This window comes from Anser brachyrhynchus, assembly GCF_964034855.1.
Source record: "Anser brachyrhynchus genome assembly, chromosome: 7".
Taxonomy (NCBI): domain Eukaryota; kingdom Metazoa; phylum Chordata; class Aves; order Anseriformes; family Anatidae; genus Anser; species Anser brachyrhynchus.
Window position 1 is genome coordinate 6574976 of NC_137701.1, and position 18416 is coordinate 6593391.

General features: G+C 37.4%; 1 protein-coding gene across 3 annotated transcripts in view; it reads left to right on the top strand.

Annotated features, from left to right (window-relative positions):
- Window positions 1-18416, top strand: part of CALCRL (calcitonin receptor like receptor) — a 62143-nt gene that overhangs the window by 12766 nt on the left and 30961 nt on the right. The gene's annotated exons all lie outside the window — the stretch shown is intronic.

Below are 18416 nucleotides of genomic sequence, written 5' to 3' on the forward strand. Positions count from 1 at the left end.
CAAAACTAGAAAGTGATTCAGATGAAATCAGTCTTCTCTTGCTTTCTCCAAAACCCAAGCAACCCAAGCTGTACCCTATTGCACATTGGTGAGGAACAGGGAAAGAGAGTTGTATTGCTGATCACTCTTTGAAGTTCACACGCCTCTGCAGTTCCTACTCTTTTGCTGGAGTTGGAATCAAAGAACAAAAATATTATGGAAAAAGGCTGCTCTTGCATTATTTCTGGCAGGCTTATAACCTGGGAGTATCTAAAATATCATGAGAAAGCATGTTCTCATGAGATTCCTTTCCAAATTTCCAGACCCACAAATCTGGAACATTATCCAAAAAAAGTGGATACAACTGTATAGTTACAGCAGAACTTGTGGTTGGGGTTTGGTGTTTTTGGTGTTTTTGTGTGTGTGCTGTTTTTTTCTCTTTCTCAGTACTTCCCTTGTCACTTTTTTCTTTCATAATTTTAGCTATTTCCTATTCTTTCCCTCTTGTCTTCTCAATAAAATAGCTATGCAAGAATTTCCTTTGTCTCTTTCTCATGTTCATGTTTTTAATAAGCAATTGATCATTCTCTGTTCTAATAAAAATAGGTGTCATTTTTGATGAGCAACACTCTGTTAATTTCATGTGAAGTTTGGCAGCGTTGCAGTCCACTTGCAGAATGAACTCTCTCTTCGTATTTATTTTCTCTGAATCACTACTGAAGGTTGACCCAAGGTAGTGGGTAGCTACTGTTTAAGAAAAGATTTTTTTATGTGCTTAGTTTCAGATAGATTTAATACTGAATTTGCATGTTATTAATATATCAAATTCTCTTTACTAACAAGTCTTTGCTAAGTTTTAATGTTTCATAGTTTTAGACAATCAACTACTTTGCTCAAATATTACTGTAGAAGTATAATACATGCAGAAATAACATTAGAAAATGCCAGTATGAATGTAGTGCCCACCGTGAGCTAACAGCTATTTTGCTAGATGGTGTAGGTGATGCAGTTGTCAGTGTTATTGCTGTGTTAGTATTCATCAGTAATTAACTCTATTGGTTAAACAAGAGCACTCAGAGACCATGTTATCATTCTAGCAGAACCCTGCCAAGCAGCTGGTGCTATTTCTTGTTTATGTTTTCAAGGAAGTAGGATTGAGCTTGCTGGAACAGTTTCTCATCTCTCACTGATAAAAATCAGTAAACTTTAATCATTGAAAGAACAACACTTTTGACACACAAAATATATGTTCTGCAATGCTAAGTCCTATTAATAGTTCATTAATTCTATAATAGGCAAACTAGTAAGATAAGTACGGTATAAATGTTATTTATGACATTAGCATCCGTAGTCTCCTAAAATACAGTCTGATGATTACTTATGCTTAGATCAATTTGTTTTTTAGGATGAAAAATTATTTCCTCGTGTGATGAATATGAGGGGGAAAAAAAATGGTCAGCATGACTTGCGACAAAAAATGTATGAGTGCTGTTTTATAATTTATCTTCACTTAGCTATATGTGTTTTCGTGGGCAAAGTGTACTTCTGTAGCACCTATGTGCTGTTGCAGCTGCTCCAAGGAACTATTTGCATATCGGAGTAATGTTCCCCAAATTCCTCTGTTAGGTGAAAGACTTATGAAAGTATATTCACTATATTCACTGTGAGTAAGGAAGGGAACATCCAGCTCTTGGTAGATTGCTAGTGGTTTTTGCACTGTGCAGACCTGTTTTAACATTTTTGTGTCATCCTCAGTTCAGGAAACGATAATAAATTTTGTTTCAAAATTGTAGTTATTAGATAAATTACTGTGCCCGTGTGTACTCTGTTAAGAATAGGGAGAAACCTTCTTGCTCTTGGAAAAACATTAACTATACAGAAGCCAACACAGCTTAGCCAGCTATGCTGTTACTTATTTGATGCACTAAATATGTTCATCGGTTCCTTGGGCTTGGGCTTCATACTTGGGCTTCAGCCTCAGCACCCTCCCATGCCACCTAGCATAATACAGAATCTTTCTGTCCACTTGATGTGCAGATTTGCTACAGTAAAAACAACATAATGAAAACCTTGTGCCTCCAAAATAAGTCATGTCAGAGAAGACTTGCTGCTAATGGTTTTTTCTTAGGGATCAGCTGGTTTAGGTATGTGCAATACATGGTTTATGTATTTGCAAGAAATTTCATTTTTATTTGGCTTTGCTCTTAATTTGTGAATCAGTTCCTGGCTATTGCACCAAAGTGAATAAGTAGCTTAGTTTTCATAAATTTTAGGTGTCAGATAACTCTTATAACACAGGGACTAGAAATTTACTGGCTTAAGCAGTTTCATAATGCTGATGGTCTTAGTATTCATACCATATATTCTATGTATATTAGTACAATGCAACTGTAGCTGTATCTTGAGAAATGCTATAAAACTGCCAAACATGCGAAGGCTCCAGTAGACTAAAGAAAATGTGCAAGTTTGTTTACACGTACTGGGACCGAGCTCCCACCCTCACCTTTCCTCCAATCCTGATGATTTTTTTTCTTAGGTTTTTAGAAGTTTGGCTCCATAATAAATTGCTCATAAGACCAATTAATGTTGTGTGGAAACAGATGTTTTTGATTTGCTAGCAGTGACATGTTGTTTTCAGGGATCGGAATATCACAGGGCTGTTGCATTTTTGTAACACGCCTCATGAGCTTTTCATTTATTTTAGACACTTAAAGCTATTTCACAGGTATAATTAAGCTGGAACCTTTACACTCTAAATGGAGGATTTCTCGTCTTTAATCAGATCTAGGCCACTGAGCTTTAGTGTCCTTCTTTTGGCTTCTGTCCGTACCCTGCACACAGTGCTTGTTGAAGTGGAAAAAGAAGTTTGCTTCACTTTAAGGAACTGAATTTATTTTTGCAATGTTTTGCATTTAAAAAAAAAAAAAAGGCAATTTATCCTTGATGGTCTCAGGAACTTACTTATTACTCTGAAGCTCACATACCTTTATCTGACTACAGATTTAGTTAACAATGATAGTATATTATTATCCAGACATTTGAAAAAGCCAGTGACTGAAAGCACTTGAAGGAAAGATCTTTTGTGTTTGTGCAAGCTATATTCTGGGCTATATAAAGTAACATAGTATTTTTTATAATTATCAGCTATTAACTGTGTTGACTTCCTTTTCCTCCTGGAATTAGCACAGAAAGGAAAGCATGTTTGTGTTTTGTTTAAAGCCTCGAACAACAACAGCTCCCTAACTTTATTTTTATATTTCTAAAGTTTACTTGATCATAAGTGACATAGGTCATCATGACAAAACGCATGTTTGCCAGCTAGACAGTAAGCTTTTTAACACTCTACAGCTTTTGTCCTCCAAGGACAGTAATAAAACCTGTGTACAGTGACCATTTGGGTGTCTTGCATTATTCAGGACAGGATAAGTTCTCACCAGCTACTCTAATCTTGCTCCTTTCTACACTAAGATGAGAAGAGAATTAGACCAATTATGTCATCATTTAGTATTCTACATTTTAATCATCTTTGACACCCTCAGCATGGTAGTTACACTTCAAAGACTGTTTTCCCTTGTGATGGCATTAAGGGCCAGTGGAGCATAGGGAAGAGTAAAAGAAATATAGTCAGAGTTTCTGTAGTGAAGAAGCTTTGCAAGGAAGAGTCATAATCGCACCCAGGTTTCTCCTGAGCCAAGAGAGCTGACAACCACAGAAGCACTTGAGGGGAGTAGCAATGAAGAAATGACAACATTGAGCAGCGGATTCTGAATGTCTAATCAAGCTGGGAGGAGAGAAATAGCACAGGGAGAATCCTAAGTGTGTGAAGACTCACATTTGTAGTTGTCTCAACATGTCTTTCTCTGCAGTTAAATCAAAAGACCCCAATCAAAATTAACTGTCTGATATACCAAAAATGACAGGACTTATAAACACGTTTTCACAGTTCTAAAGAGCTCTCAGCTCAGTTGAGGGGAAATAAATTGTTGAGTGTTAACACTTGCCTTTAGAAATCTCAGATTTTTATAACTTAAGTAGCTCATCTTTCTTACTTCCATAGTTTTTAGTAGAAATAAGAAATAATGTACAAAACTAAGTTATTGAAGCATTGCAGCCCTTGCGATAAATGTAACTAATGCAGCAAAAACACACCTTTGAAGAACAAAATTCTCAAATCTATAGCTCAGATAACAGTTTTCTGCAATAATTCCTTAGTTATCCCCATAGGATGTGGTAGCTGCAGCTAGAATGAAGAATCTAACAAACCTTAGGATATAGCAGCAAGTACGTCATAACCACTTCTGCCAAGAAACTAATCCAAATCCCACAGTGATCAGCTCCACCTATGTCACAGTCCTGTTGGAGGGAAAGGATGTTGCTTAGAAAAATGCACTTGAGCCATTTTATGATAGAAGACATTGAAGATATATAGCTTCTCAATGAGGTTTTAATATAAATCAGGTGCTATTAAAAAAAAAATAATTATTTTTGTCTTTAAGCCTAGAGCAGGTTATCATAAAGAAATTTTCGTGTTACACTAGTAAGATGTGAAATGCAAGTGATATGGGAGTGATGTATGAAATAGTCTTTTTACAGCCATGGTTATTTGTTCGTTCCCAAGGAATACATGAGAACTACACAGTAGGATTTTTATAGAGGTCTACTACATACAGCTTAGCATCTTTCATAATAAAATACTATATAGTTAAACTACAATTATATGAAGGGTCCATTAGCACACAGAGCAGTAATGGATGATATTTGTAATACAATTCACACAGTTTTGGCTGTTGGAAGCTCCATTGTTAGGCTGCTGGCTGGGACTCAGGATATCTCTTACTGCTTTCAAAAAGTCTCTAGAGTCCTTCATTTCCAGCTGAACAGTCACCAAAGGTCCATGGAAGAGTCCTTGAGCAAAACTTCTTAAACCTTAGACAGCAATGTGAATGCTTCCTCTTTTTTTTTTTTTTTTTCTTTCCCCCCTTAATGCTAGATCTACTTAGACCTTTCTGTGGTGAAAATATTTTATCTGAGACAATTTCCAAATTGTTCAGGGGACTAACTGGATTTCCAGCCTGGTCTTATTACAGCAATGTATGCCACTTCTCCTTGAATATATATTTCTTCATCAAATATTGTCTCTACAAAAATCTATTTCTGTTGAGCTCTTTTAGGAAATGGAGAAGGGTGCTGGCCTACAGCTTTTATAAGATAATACCTTCAGAGCTGCCATTTTATGACTGTTTGGCAAAGCCCCGCAGTGTCATTTGCAATCCCAGAAGCAAGCTGCTAACCTCAACAGATAATGGTAGTGCAGTAAAACTAATCATTGCTGCAAAAGGATGCCGCCCTTTCCTCCACCTCCTCTCTGTACTTTAAGACCGCTTGAATTTGGTCACTTAAACTCTGGGAGGAGCTGTTTCCTGCAAAAGTGTCTCCATATTTCTGCATTTGTCAGTGTTTCTGGTATACAATGTTTTTTAAAAATAATAATAATAAAAAAGTCTATATAAACAGGATAAATTAAACACAGCCTGCAGTACTCATCTACCCTAGTGATTGTTTTGATAGATTACAGTTGCTGGAAAACTATACAAGTTGTTTCCAATGTTTCTTCAGCTGTCTTCTCATTTCTTACAACCATGCCGTGATGATATTCCACCTTTTTGTTGGAATCTCACCCAAAATTTTCATAAGGCTTTTCTGGCGCTTGTTGAGGTTTCTCTGAAAATTTTGCTTACTGATTTGCCCCTTCATTGCACTCCCTGGAGGTGATCCAGCTTTTAAGTGTGACCCTCCCTGCCTTTTCACATGACCTTTGTTTTTGGGTTGTTTGATTTTGCTCCGAACATGTCATAGTGACTTTAGCAAAACTGCTAGGAAACCCAAAATGTAAACATGCTGTGTATTTTTTTTTTATGCTTCTTCCAAATTTCATTGTGGTTTTGGGGCGTGTTTTTTTTTTTTTTTTTCCTTCTGCTCTTTCAGCTAAGCAGTTCTTAGGGAAGCTGGTAATATGGGAAGGATTTCTGGTGTTATGTGTTTGGGGTGGGAAGTGACTGCCCAGTACGCAGGCACCTACTACTGCCTGGAGGCAAACCAGGCAGTGGTTACTTCCATGCAAGATGCTCCGGAGACACTGGGGAAAGCTTTGGCAACTGTCTCTTTACCCTCAGGTCATCTCAAAGGGGTCTAGGAGCCTACGGGTAGGCAAGTGAACCCAGTCTCCAGGCTTGATCTCTCTCATTACACGTGCATGTGATGAGTAGTGGTCAGCAAGATGCAGCATGTGTGTAGCTGTACATGTGTGCTTGCAGATTGCAACCTTGATGTAAGTGGAGTCAATACTAGGGACTGATTATGATACTAGCAATTTGTAGAAAAATCAAAATGAGGGCCAATTGTTTGATTTGTAATACTTTCGCACTTACTGCAGTATTTGTATACAGTGTTCACTTTTTCCTTTTCTAGAAGTTCAATTAAAAAGGGCAGATTATCATGAATAGCTAGGCAGGTTTGTTTCCACTGCACTAGCACATGTTGTGAATGTCCCAGAGGGATTGTTTGGACAGTAGAATTGTTAACGGTGTTGGTATTTAAAAAGTTATAATTAGCTTCTGAAGTTAACACCCTTTCAGTTCTATTGTTTTGTTTTAAGTGCAGAGATTTGAGAAATCCTTGGTGTATTAGGACAATTATGAATAAATTTCCCCAACCAGAAGGACTGTAAAGTTTTTCAGAATTACTGTTAGTCTGGGAGAGTGCTTCAAAATCTAAATCAAGTCTTAAAACTTATGTCTGCAGCTTTTTAAATTGATATTCAGTAATGATAATTATCAGATTCATGAATAGTTCAAGAATCTTTTGTGGTGTAGCATGGATATCTACCTCTTACATGTATTACGCATAGTATTTTAATGTAAGTTATATTCTATTTTACACTGTAATATTTCTCACATTTTGAATCAGGAAATATGTTCTATTTCAAGTAAGAATAAATTTTTACAGTTCTTGTCCTTTCCTAACATTCTTTTGCTCTGGCAAATGTTTAACAGGTCAAACTAGTTAGGCACAGTAGTTCAAATACAATGCTATCGTATGCAATTCAGTCTGTAGGGCGAGTGTTTAGAATGCATTGCAAGAAATGAGAAAGAGGTAGAGCCAGGACAGGAGGTCACCTTAGGTAACGACTGTACCTTTACTGTACAGGAAACCTGCTTCGTGTCTCTTAGAGAGAACATTAAGGTAGATTTTCTCACTCAAGTGACTTAATGCTGGGAATCCCTTCTGGGAGGTGTTCCTTTAAACTCAGCTTGTGAGGTGTCTGTAGTGATACCAGAGGTAATAATGTCCAAAGCATGGCCTGAACAGATTTTCAGTAGACTGATTCTAAACACTCCTCACTGCTACTCTCTCCAACAGAGAATAAAATTAAATCTGTGTTAGCAGATGAAAGACGCAGAGATTCCCAGGACTGTCTGTCAGACATTAACTGCTTAAAATACCTCGCACATTAGTTATGTCATTACGAGCCAGATGTTGCTTAGCCATTCCTTCACAGAATTCCTACTGAAGTTAGCAACCAACTCTCAATTCTCTGATTTAGGATCAGTATTTTTAATTACCTTACTCTCATCTGCCCTTTATGTTTTCTCTTGGTGCCTCTCTGTGACCTTAAAGGAAAAACTACATGCTTTGAAGGTTTTTAATGTGTTGTTTTTAGAACTGAACCCACTTTTTTTTTTTTTTTTTTTTTTTTGTACTGTAATCATTCTACATTCAGTAGCACTATATAGTTCAGTAGCTGTTTTGGCTCCCACTTTTGGATTAGTTAAATTTTCCCATAAGTTTGGTAGTCTGATTTTCAACAGATGTTTTGGGGCCATCCTCCTTGTAATGCCTGATGCTTAAAAATGACCAGCCAAGTAGGGTTCAGAGTTCAGATCTCTGGGTGATGGCCACCTCAGACTTGAAGTTCTCAGTTACTTAAAATCACTTACCAAATGTTTATATCTCTTCTCCATAGCCTTCTAAAATGGTGTAATGAGACAGATCAATACTGACTTCAAACTTAGAAGTTGTCTGGTAAGAGCAGCCAGGGAATGAATATGCATAATAGGACAAACCTAATACAGCTAAACTTGTCAGTGTTGCTCTTGATCAAAGTCTATCTAATCCATCTTATGCTTTGCTTAGACAAAGCAAAAAAAGTTTTTTTCCTCCTCTATAAAACATTTATACGATATCCAGAATAATTAATGCCATCATTAAAATGCCACTAGATTTGGAATGATGTGTGGCAACTCTTTAGCTGTACAGTCAGTAAAGATTTGGGGGTGTTGCAAAAGAAGGTTAAGAATATGGTTTTATGAAATGTGAGAGACTAGCTGGGTAACAACAGCTGCTAACAGCTTTTAACTTCTGTAAAGAAGTTGGCTGGTTTGTTTGTCTGCACTAGGCCATCACGGAGCAGTTATAAAATTTACTAGGATATGGGAGGGTGGGGAAGGGTGAGAGAGGAAGGAGGAAAAGAAACAAAAAAAAGTTACTCCTGCAAGTTCTGATTTCATTTGAGAAGCCTGGAGATGTTAGGGAAGTGAGAAGTTAGCTCATGAAATGTTTTGTTCTTTGTAATAGCAAAATGAGCAATAGTCAAGCATTTTTATTTCTGTAAAAATAGTTGCAGTATCAGCAAAATATATACCTCTTCAGGAATACACTGGCCAATAATACTTGCATCTAGTTAAGAATTAGTACAAAAAATTTGTGTCTGTGTTTGGCCCAATTATCTGTGTCACCAATAAAGCACTTGATGGCTTCCTTGGAAGAAAAAGATGGCTTCAAAAGAGAACAGTTTTTTCTCTTTGCTGATTAATTCATAATATTATATTCATTACCTGCTGGGTTTCAGCAAATATCCTGCTCTGTCAACAGCAAGGGGAAGCCAATGCAGGAGAAATCTGCATTTCACCAAAGGAAGCTTGGTGTAAGCTACCCCAATGGAAATAAATGCAGGAGACTGTTTGTTTGTTTGTTTCTGAATGGTTCCCTTGCATGGAATCAGTTGGGTGATGTCGTTTCCATTGGCTCCAGCAATGTCAAGGCCATTGATGTTGAAAGTTTTGTACTGTTTTTCCCCATTGCTTGGAAAACTGTCTCCCCCCCCCCCCCCCCCCCCCCAAATCCCTGCCAAGCAAGCAGCTGTGAACAAAATTTCTCAGTAAAAGGAATTAGAAGTTTTGCACGCCCTTTGGAACAGGGAAAAACATATATACAGCTTTGAGAGGGATGGGTGCAAGTTCAGATCCTCTGCATAAAATGCAAGTGCATGAAATGGATGAGCCTTTTAAGGTGTCTTATTATGTTGAAAGGTGGGGGAAGGAATAGAAAAATGTAAGCAAAAATTGTTTTTTCATAATGACTTCTGGTACCTCGGTCTGGGAAATATTAAGTAATGCCTTAAAGTCTGAAGTCCAAACTTTGCTAATAAAGCCAGTTAGTAAATTTACTGAATGTGAGTCCTGCAATTGCATCTAAGACACTGGCAGAGCAATGGCAAGAACTGGCCTGTAGAATTACTCAGTTGAATGTCTTAATTTTAATAGATGCTTCCCATAGAATTCCACGTGTTTCATTTGCACCAGGATTATAATTATTATTTTTTTTAATGGGGGACAATGAAATCAGTATCACAATTTTGTAGATTTTTTTCTTCTCCAGGGAAATAAATGTAGGATGTGAGTTTGCAGAAAATATGCACACCTATATTAAAGCCACCTAATATTTTCCGTGCTCACAATGGAGATTCTCAGTTGCTTGCAGTTTTGACAAGCTTTAATTGAGATTTCCATGACACGTTTCTGCCTTTATATTATTATTATTTTTACATTTGAAGGGGAGACAATGTGCTGAAGTGTGTAAATGGCATATAAATAACATTTATGTATAATTTATGACCAGAATAGCTGTGCATGAATAGCTATAGTGTTTGTAAGGTTTTATTGGAACGTAATGTTTCATCCTCAAGAAATACCTTGTATGAGTGAGACTCAAATTTATCAAGACTGTGATATTGTGTCCAATTTATGTAATATTTTATTGTTTTTTTTTTTTTGGTTCATGTTCAGGTAAGTCAGGGTGGAATAGTGCAAAAGGATATGGAAAAGTCTGTTTGTAATTAAAGGAACACTAATTGGACTGTAGGGACTGTGTGTAAGATACACTAGTCTTTCCCACGGCCACACCCTGAGCATATGATCTTTAACTGAATTCATGGAAACATTCAGACTGCTTCCTACAGATTGCAGCTGGCACTGTCTGTAAAATCTGTGCTTCACAAAGAGCAGAGGATTTTATGTGATAATGTGCAGTGATACATTTCATGCTGCCGCAGCGTTACTATCCAGCTATGTGAAACAGATGGAATGCGCAGAAAAAAGAAAAAAAAAAAGAACAAAATATACAAAGCTTCGTGCCCATGGAACTAATACCGGACTCCTATTAATGGTCATCCTTCCTTGCAGTTCTTAGTCAGAGGAGGTGAATTAGTGCAGCGCTTGACCATCAAATATGCATGTGGCTTACAGACTGCATGCCAGCTAAATTGTTAGATGACATGCCAACTGCTTTTGCTATTTCAAACTTATTAACATCTTTCCCAGCAGCATAATCTCTTCAAGTAGCATTTTTCAGTGGCACAGCATCACCTTTCTGTTAACAGCATGAAAACATAATAGGATGTCAACTCAGATTTAAGGCCAGTTAGACTCGGGCCCATCCAGTTAATTTTTCAGATTCCAGCCGTTGTTAATCTCTGGTATTTCAAAGGAAGAACTAGGGCTTTGTACAAGAAAATTGATGGACAAATATGAAAATTCAAAAAGGGCTAGTGTCTTAGTTCTTTCAGGTAAGTACTGCTGTATACCCTTTCAGGTGGAAGAAATCTAAGTGGTATTTCAGAAAAGACACAAACATTATTTCAGTCAGTGGTGAAGATAATTTCTACTGTCCATATTCAGACTGATACACTGACCTCATGAAAAAGAGGAATTACTTGTATAAAACTAAGTGCACAGTGTCAAAGATAATTGATAAAGATAGCCATGTAAATATGTTCTGGTTGATTGAATTTGACTCTAGCTGTCCAGATGGTCATCACTGCTATGTAGGGGACTGAAAACTTCTGAGACTCGAATTTACGTTGCTGCCAGTTGTTCTATGTTGTTCTCCACATGTGCTTTCAAATTGGAATGGAAAATACATTGGGTAAATACCATAAGAGAAGTTAGTGTAGTCACTTGGTAGCAGTTTAAAGGATCTCAGTTCTCATTTTGTTAAGGTGATTAGTTAATTACTAAGATCCTGTAATTCAATTCTAAACTGACAGTAACTCTAGCAAAACAAGTGTTTCTTTACTCTGAGAAGCTTGAATCTGTGTTGGAGTTGTGCTTATTCCTCTGGGTGTGGTAGGGTGTGGATGAAGCTGAAGGGAATTCCCATTTAGAAGACTTTAAATCACTGGTGGGTGATATTTTCCTCTCTTTGTCAACAGTAATGTTAACTCAGATTGGCGGAAAATTGCCTGTAAAGTATGATTGGCTATAGCAATATCTTGGTACATGCCTTCACTTGAAGGAATTGTGTGTAGGGGGTTAAAAAAACCTTTTTCGCTCCTTCTGCTTTATGGCTATGTTAAGGTGATTTCTGCAGCTGGTCTGTGAGGAGAATGTGGAGAGAGAGAAAAAAAGAAAAGCTGTGGTTATAGATGTAAAGTTAAAAGTTTTGACATTGCTGTGTTCTTAATCTGTCCTTTGAGTATGCGCCTCCATTCTTTTCTGTCATTTGCAAGCCTTGACTCTTCTCCATGTAGAGTATAGGACTTGATTTTAGAAGTCAAGACTAAAGGCAGTGCAGGTCTCAAGACCCTGCTTATATGGATATGCAGCTAGGAATCATTATTCAGTGCTATAAACTTCTAAAAAATATGTGGAAGGTAATTTCTTTCCGTATTATTGGGATTAACTACTTCTGTTTTTTAACGTTTTTGAGTCTTGCAATCTTCTTTATGGCTAACACGCTCTGTATGAGTCCAATTGAGTTGTTGATCAAATGCCATTTGAGGAATACAACAGAAAGAAAAAAAAATATAATAAAGATAGGAAATAACTGTAGGTAATTAAAAAGGAAAGGAGACAGGCTTCAGACCACTAGAATTCAGAAGGTTGTTTTTGGCTGTTGCTTGTTCTTGGCTTTTGCTACAGGACAGATTAATAGTTTTGATAATTTAACATAATATAACTTGTAATGTCTAATATTCAAAGGCTGAAATATACCAGATCTTGCACTCCTGACTTCTGGCATGTGAAATTTTAAATTTAAGAGGAAATGTTCTGAACTGTGGTGACTTAGGTTGACCTGGTAAAGGCTTTGAAGTAGCTGGTCGTTTATTTTGTTTTGAATATGTATGCCAAGCTGAATTTTTCTAAAATTGCTGTAAATTTGCCTGAACTTTTTTTTGGTATAGTAAATGCATCAGAAATAGCCTGTGAGAGAAAATGCCAGTGTTTGGTATGAACTTCCATCTGAAAATTCATTTCCAGTGAGACCAATTAGTACTGGTTAAAAGATGAATACTTTGGGGATATTTTAGTTTTTCATATTATGTTTTTTGTTGTTGTTGTTTGTTTTATTAAAAAAAAAAATTCAGCACAAAATCAAAAGACCATAGCGCTTCAGACATTTCCTTTGAGAGTTTACCTCTGTTTGCTTTGTCACTTCTGTTCAATTGACTGACCAGAGGTGAACCCAAAGTTAGGACGCTGGTCCTGATGCAGTGGTTGCAGCAGTGTTTATGCTGGCGTAAGCAGTTCCCTTTCCTGGCCACCTGCTACTTCTCCATCCTGCTCTGAGTTGTTGAAGTGGCATGGTCCACCTAAAAATTAGTAATTTCATAAAAAATCATATTGGAAAACATTATCAAAGTAAATTTAGAACTGAATGAGAGTGTTTTTGTGTATATTTATATGTAAATGTTCACATTTCTAAATGTGAATCTAGGAAGAACTCTGATCTAAAACCTGTGAGTTTCACATGAACACAATTAATTAACAAATTGGGTCGGAGCCAGTGAGAAAAAGCCTGAGCAGTAAGCTTGGGACAAACAGAAGTCATGATGCACTTTGGTTAACCCATTCCCCCTTTCCCATTGCCTTGTTCTGACCTTGAGAAAATTCTTTGAACTGTAGAAATATTGTTCCTGTAAAATTAACATGTTTCAATGAAGAAGTAACACACAGACACACAGAAAACTTTCTAAAGGGGGCCAGTTGAGAAAATGACTTCATGCTGTAATCATTTTCACAAAGAAACCTTTGGTTCCCTTTCGGGTCATTACTTGGTAAGCAGCATTGAGCAGAGTCATTCAAATAAAAATAGTGACTGCAAGACATGCACAGAGCAGCAGTTCGCTCTGCACTCTTGAACAAGCAGTGTCTGGAAAAAAAAAAAAAAGAACTTTAAACATCTGAGCAAGGGTTTTTATACAAGTGTTTTAAGGTCTATTTGATGAAGTCATGAATTCATGCTGCCATTGTGTTAGTTCACTGATTTTGTTTGGAGGTGGAAAAATCTTAGGAGCAGAGAGGTCAATATAGTATTTTTCACCTACATAATTTCATCTTGTAACTATATTCTTATGAAAAGTTCCTTCTTGGAAATAAATCCCCCTGCCTTTCCCAGTTAGTAGATGGAGGAAAGAGGGAGCAGAGTGTGAGAGATCGGAGAGGAAAGGAAGGAAGCAAGCAGAGAGACCCTCTGCTTCAGAGTGGGTGCTTCAGGATAAAATTCCCATTGTATGCCCTTCCCACTTGCAATGCTGCTGAACCACATGGGATGTTTTATGGGTTACTCTTTTGTTATTCATGTCAGCAGGCGTGAGCTGAGAGGAAAGCAAGGTGGAAAACATTTTTGTTTGGCACACATGGTTAAGGTTCACAGTTCTGATGGTCACAGAAAAAAGGTCCTCAGTCTCTGTATGCTCTCAGCTAAGGGCTGTGCCCGCACTCTGAAATAACTGTGGAAACTTGGCCTCGCTGTAGCAGCTGTGTGAGTGTTGGTGTTCCCTGGTCCAAATCCTTGCCATATTCATGCCAGAAGGAGCTGTAGAGGGAGACAGGAAGAGAGAGGGAGCCTTTGGAACAAAATACTTGATGAAGGCCTCTGCTGAAAACTTTACGGCTTCTCTATTTGAATATGCAGCTGGAGTGCAGCGACAGGACTTAGACTCAGTGATCCCTGTGGATCCTTTCCAGTTTGAGTTATCCTATGACATTCTCTGATTTTCATAGGGCCTGGGCAGGAAGATTCAGTAACTCCAGTGACATCCTCATGATGTTGGCTATACTGTGTAATTGACTGGGTTTGGGGTCACATTAGTAACATGTCCCTCTGAATTTTGGGGTGTAGCAAATGAGGTTTTGCTGCGTGTGTCTGTGAATATCTTTTTCCAGTTTCAATTAGGCTTTTATTTTTTGTTGTTGAACACAGGAGAAAATACAGATTGGCAAGTGGCAAAAGGGTAATGAGGCATTCAAATATACCTAATAAGAAGACTGCGGGAGCTCTCCAACTTTTTGATATCGTTAGATCCACAGAAAAGAGAAAACGTCACAAGCAATCCCCTTCTATTAAAACTAACACGTTAATTGAAACATCCTTGTCACAACACAGCAATTGCTTTGGAGAAAGAGAAATCTTAAGAAAGCTTACTGAATATATTTTAAATGAAGTTTTTAAAATAATATACCAGCAAATTACTCTAGTAGAAAAAAAAAAAAAGTACCACCACTAATCATCCTAATCGATCAGCTCTTGGAATTTAATCTGTCATTATTCCCTTTTCATCCTCATTTCCAATAATAATCTTTCCTACAGCATTTGATACTGACCACTCTAGCATTTTGCAGGTAACTTTATTCAACAGAGCAACCTTCTTTCTAAGTTTCTTCACAGTTGTATGAATGCTAAAGGATTTAAGCATCACGGATGGAGAATATTGAACAAAATGTGAATTATGGCTAGTAGCATACATGGCTACGTTGAAGGACTTTAGAAATCAAGGCACAGTTTGGGTTTGGGCTGTGGGGTGAAAAGGGTTAAGCTTGTAAAGTGAGCACAACAAGTTCTTCAACAGAGTGATAGACAAATAGCACTCACAGAAAAATCTGAAGGCACTAGTAACTATAAAATGTTGGAAATCAGAGCTGGATCCCAGAGAATAAACTCTAGAACCTCAATGTCAGTCTGTTGCTAAACATTTATTTACCCAAATTTTCATTGCCCTTATTTAACAACTCAAGAAGGAAAGCATTTGGGGTGCTAGTATTACTGTATAAGACAGGAACTGTAAAACAAAAACCAACCAAGAGAAACCCTATCATTTTAAAACGTAACTAATGGGGGAAATATTATCCTAAGTTATTTGTTGTGTTTTGATAAAATATGTAAAGAAAAGTGGTACCGGGGAACTGATTTCTACAGTAAAGGTTATTTTATGTTAGCTGACAGCTCTTGCTATCTCCTCTTAGGCTAGAAATAAGGAAGTTACATTATATTTTGCTGTTGAACTCTGATAGAGCTTTCTATTTAGAAGATAAAATAATGAGTACTATTGGCAGAAAATATTAGAGCCAAGAAAACTCTGTGAAATGATTTTGGAACTGTGGAGTTCTGTCTCTCTTGCTTATCTTAGATAATATTACTTTGCTTTGGTATTTCTAACATTCATATATGCATTTATTTGACACAATTAAATATCTTGTAAATGATACTGCTAAATTGTAACTCAGTTAATCCTCAATTGAGTTGTTGTCTGTCTTCCACATGCAATTGCAGCATTTCCTACTGCTGGCTGTGTATGTTCTTAAGTCAACAGGAAGTTCAACATGTTTGAAAGGGGAAGGTAGAGCCCTCGTAATTTAGAGAACAGGCATTGAAAGTACAGAGGCCAAGAGAAGACCTGTCAATGTAAGAGCAAGGAGGAATGTCTTTGTATTTCTCTGCTATGCAGACAGTAGTAATATCGCCCAAAAGCAGAAATTGCTGAATAGTCCAGGGGAAGAACCTTGTGGAGGATTTCTCCTCCAAACCCTTATTCTGAGGGTTTTGTTGAGGTGGAATAATTTTTTTTTTCTTTTTGTGGTGGTTGTTGGTTGGGTTGGGTTGGTTTCTTAACTGGACCTCTATAGCTTGTGTTTCTTCTCCAGATAATTTAAAATGTCACCCAAACCTCTGAACTGAACAGAGGAGGAAAAGTGTTACAAAATAGTGAGTCATGTCTTTCCACCACACCAAAAAACTAACACCACCATCCCTTTATGATTGGTTCTTATGATTTTAGGTTTTATTAGAAATGACCAAGAGTGTTGTCAATAACTGCTAGTAGTGTCCGTTGATGTAGGAGACAAAATTTAGCTGAATGGTAGCCAAAAGCTATTAATGGGAAAAAGTACACAGAAGTAATTTAATCCGCGTAATCTTATCTACAGATGGTTCTGCAATCTCTGCAAGGCCTCTGGCAAGCTACTAGAGTGATGGAAAAACAAATGAACAAACAATCTGCATGCTAATAGAATAAATGATGTGAAACATCTTTGGGAACTAGACCTAATTTTCTACTTGCAGTAAGCAGGAGATCTTGAAACACACATAACGTGGCCTAGGAAATAAGCAGCCAGTGTTTTCTCATACTGAGCTAAACTACCACTTAATGCATGATGAAGTTGGTCTAAGATAATAAAACAATAAAAATGAGGTGCTCCTCTGTTTCTTCTCCATTTATTTTAATTTATAATCCCCGAGAAGAGAGTAAATACTGTTGTGCCACAGCTGCTCCATGGGCAAAGCTACTAGAAAGAAAGGTATAAGGAGGAAGGAAAGTTTGTGCGCAGAACAACAGATGTGGTATTTTATATAATATCTCCATGCATGTGAGCAGTGCTGTGGGTTTGGAGAATGAAATACTGAAAGAAACTGGGCGTGTGGTACTTTTGGTTTATTTCCTATAGTATTTTTCACAGTGGTGATATGAATATTGCACATCTTTTCATAATTACTGGTTCACTTGTGGAGGCCTTCAAGAGGACTGTAAGCATCTTTCTTCTGCAGTGCAGGAGGAGATCTCAGTTTATCCCTTTGCATTTCTCAGGCAAGCTCTTTGCACTGTTCTATCTTCATGCTGCTGTTTGCTACCAGTCAGTGGTACACACAGCGATCTATTCTAGTACTCCTAAGGAGCTGAAAATGGTATGAGGAGCATTTTTTTTTATGTTTTTATGCAGTGAGGTTTCTTGGAAGCTGTGAAGAACTAGTGCTTCTGTACTGTAAAGTCTTGTCAGGGAAAATCACACTTCTTTCATCTCCTGTCTCACTGGCTTTAGGAGTCTGCAAGTGCTGATACTTGGTCTTAGTTCATAGTGGTGGTGAGCAGGGAATTCTAATGTCATGAAACCGTGTTATCCAGAGTTTGGTAGATTTGTTCTGTAACTATTAGTCTTGAGCCTTATTAACCCCGTAATTATTAGGAGGATAGAGAAATTCCCACACACAGCTGTGAGGTGTTTTGTCATACCATCAGAGCAGTTTGGTCCAAATCTTGGCAGAAGTGGTTCCCTCAGAAATCAGAAGAGCATTTTACCTGATTAGGGAGATTTCCAAATTGCCCTGGATTGGTCTCTTTGTAAGTGTGGAGATGTTTAGTCCACTTCCAGGACTAAATGAATTTGGTGAGCAGAAGCCCTTATTCTTGAAAGAGAATCTGTCCCTTAATGGGCAGTTTTTCTCTCAAGATTTATGTGAATGGAGGTGCAAATGACGCTTTAGTTCCATTGGAGACCACTGGATTTTTCTAACAGTGTAAGGCAGCAATTCAAATCAAGGATGTTTGGAAAGGGTTGGGCATTTTACAACTTTTTTTTTTTTTTTTTTTGCCTGTACCTTGGACTAAAACAACCAAACCTTGCCTGGGGTTTGACGTGCTTTGAATTACATGCCCCTCTTTGAAAAGAATCAGAAATAACAAAATAGCCTGCATCAAAATAGCCTGTATCTGAGATGGAGTCCAACCAGACAAAATCAGGGAGTGCTAGAATAACAGGAAGAGGTGGGTTTTTTTGTTGTTGTTTGTTTGTTTGTTTTTTGTTAAGAAAACGGCCGTTCTGATCCCTGCTTTATGCCAGAGAGGAAGGATATACATCTATATATGCACGTTCAACTTCAGTGTTGCAAGATTATAACATTGCTGCAAGCTAATGTGATTTATATTGGAAATGTTTTCTTTTCTTGGGTGAATCAAAGATGACCAGACGATTAGTGAAATAAGTTTGTGCATGTGAATGAAGGTGCCTGCAATGATGTAAGTATACATCATTGTATAAGTGTATAAA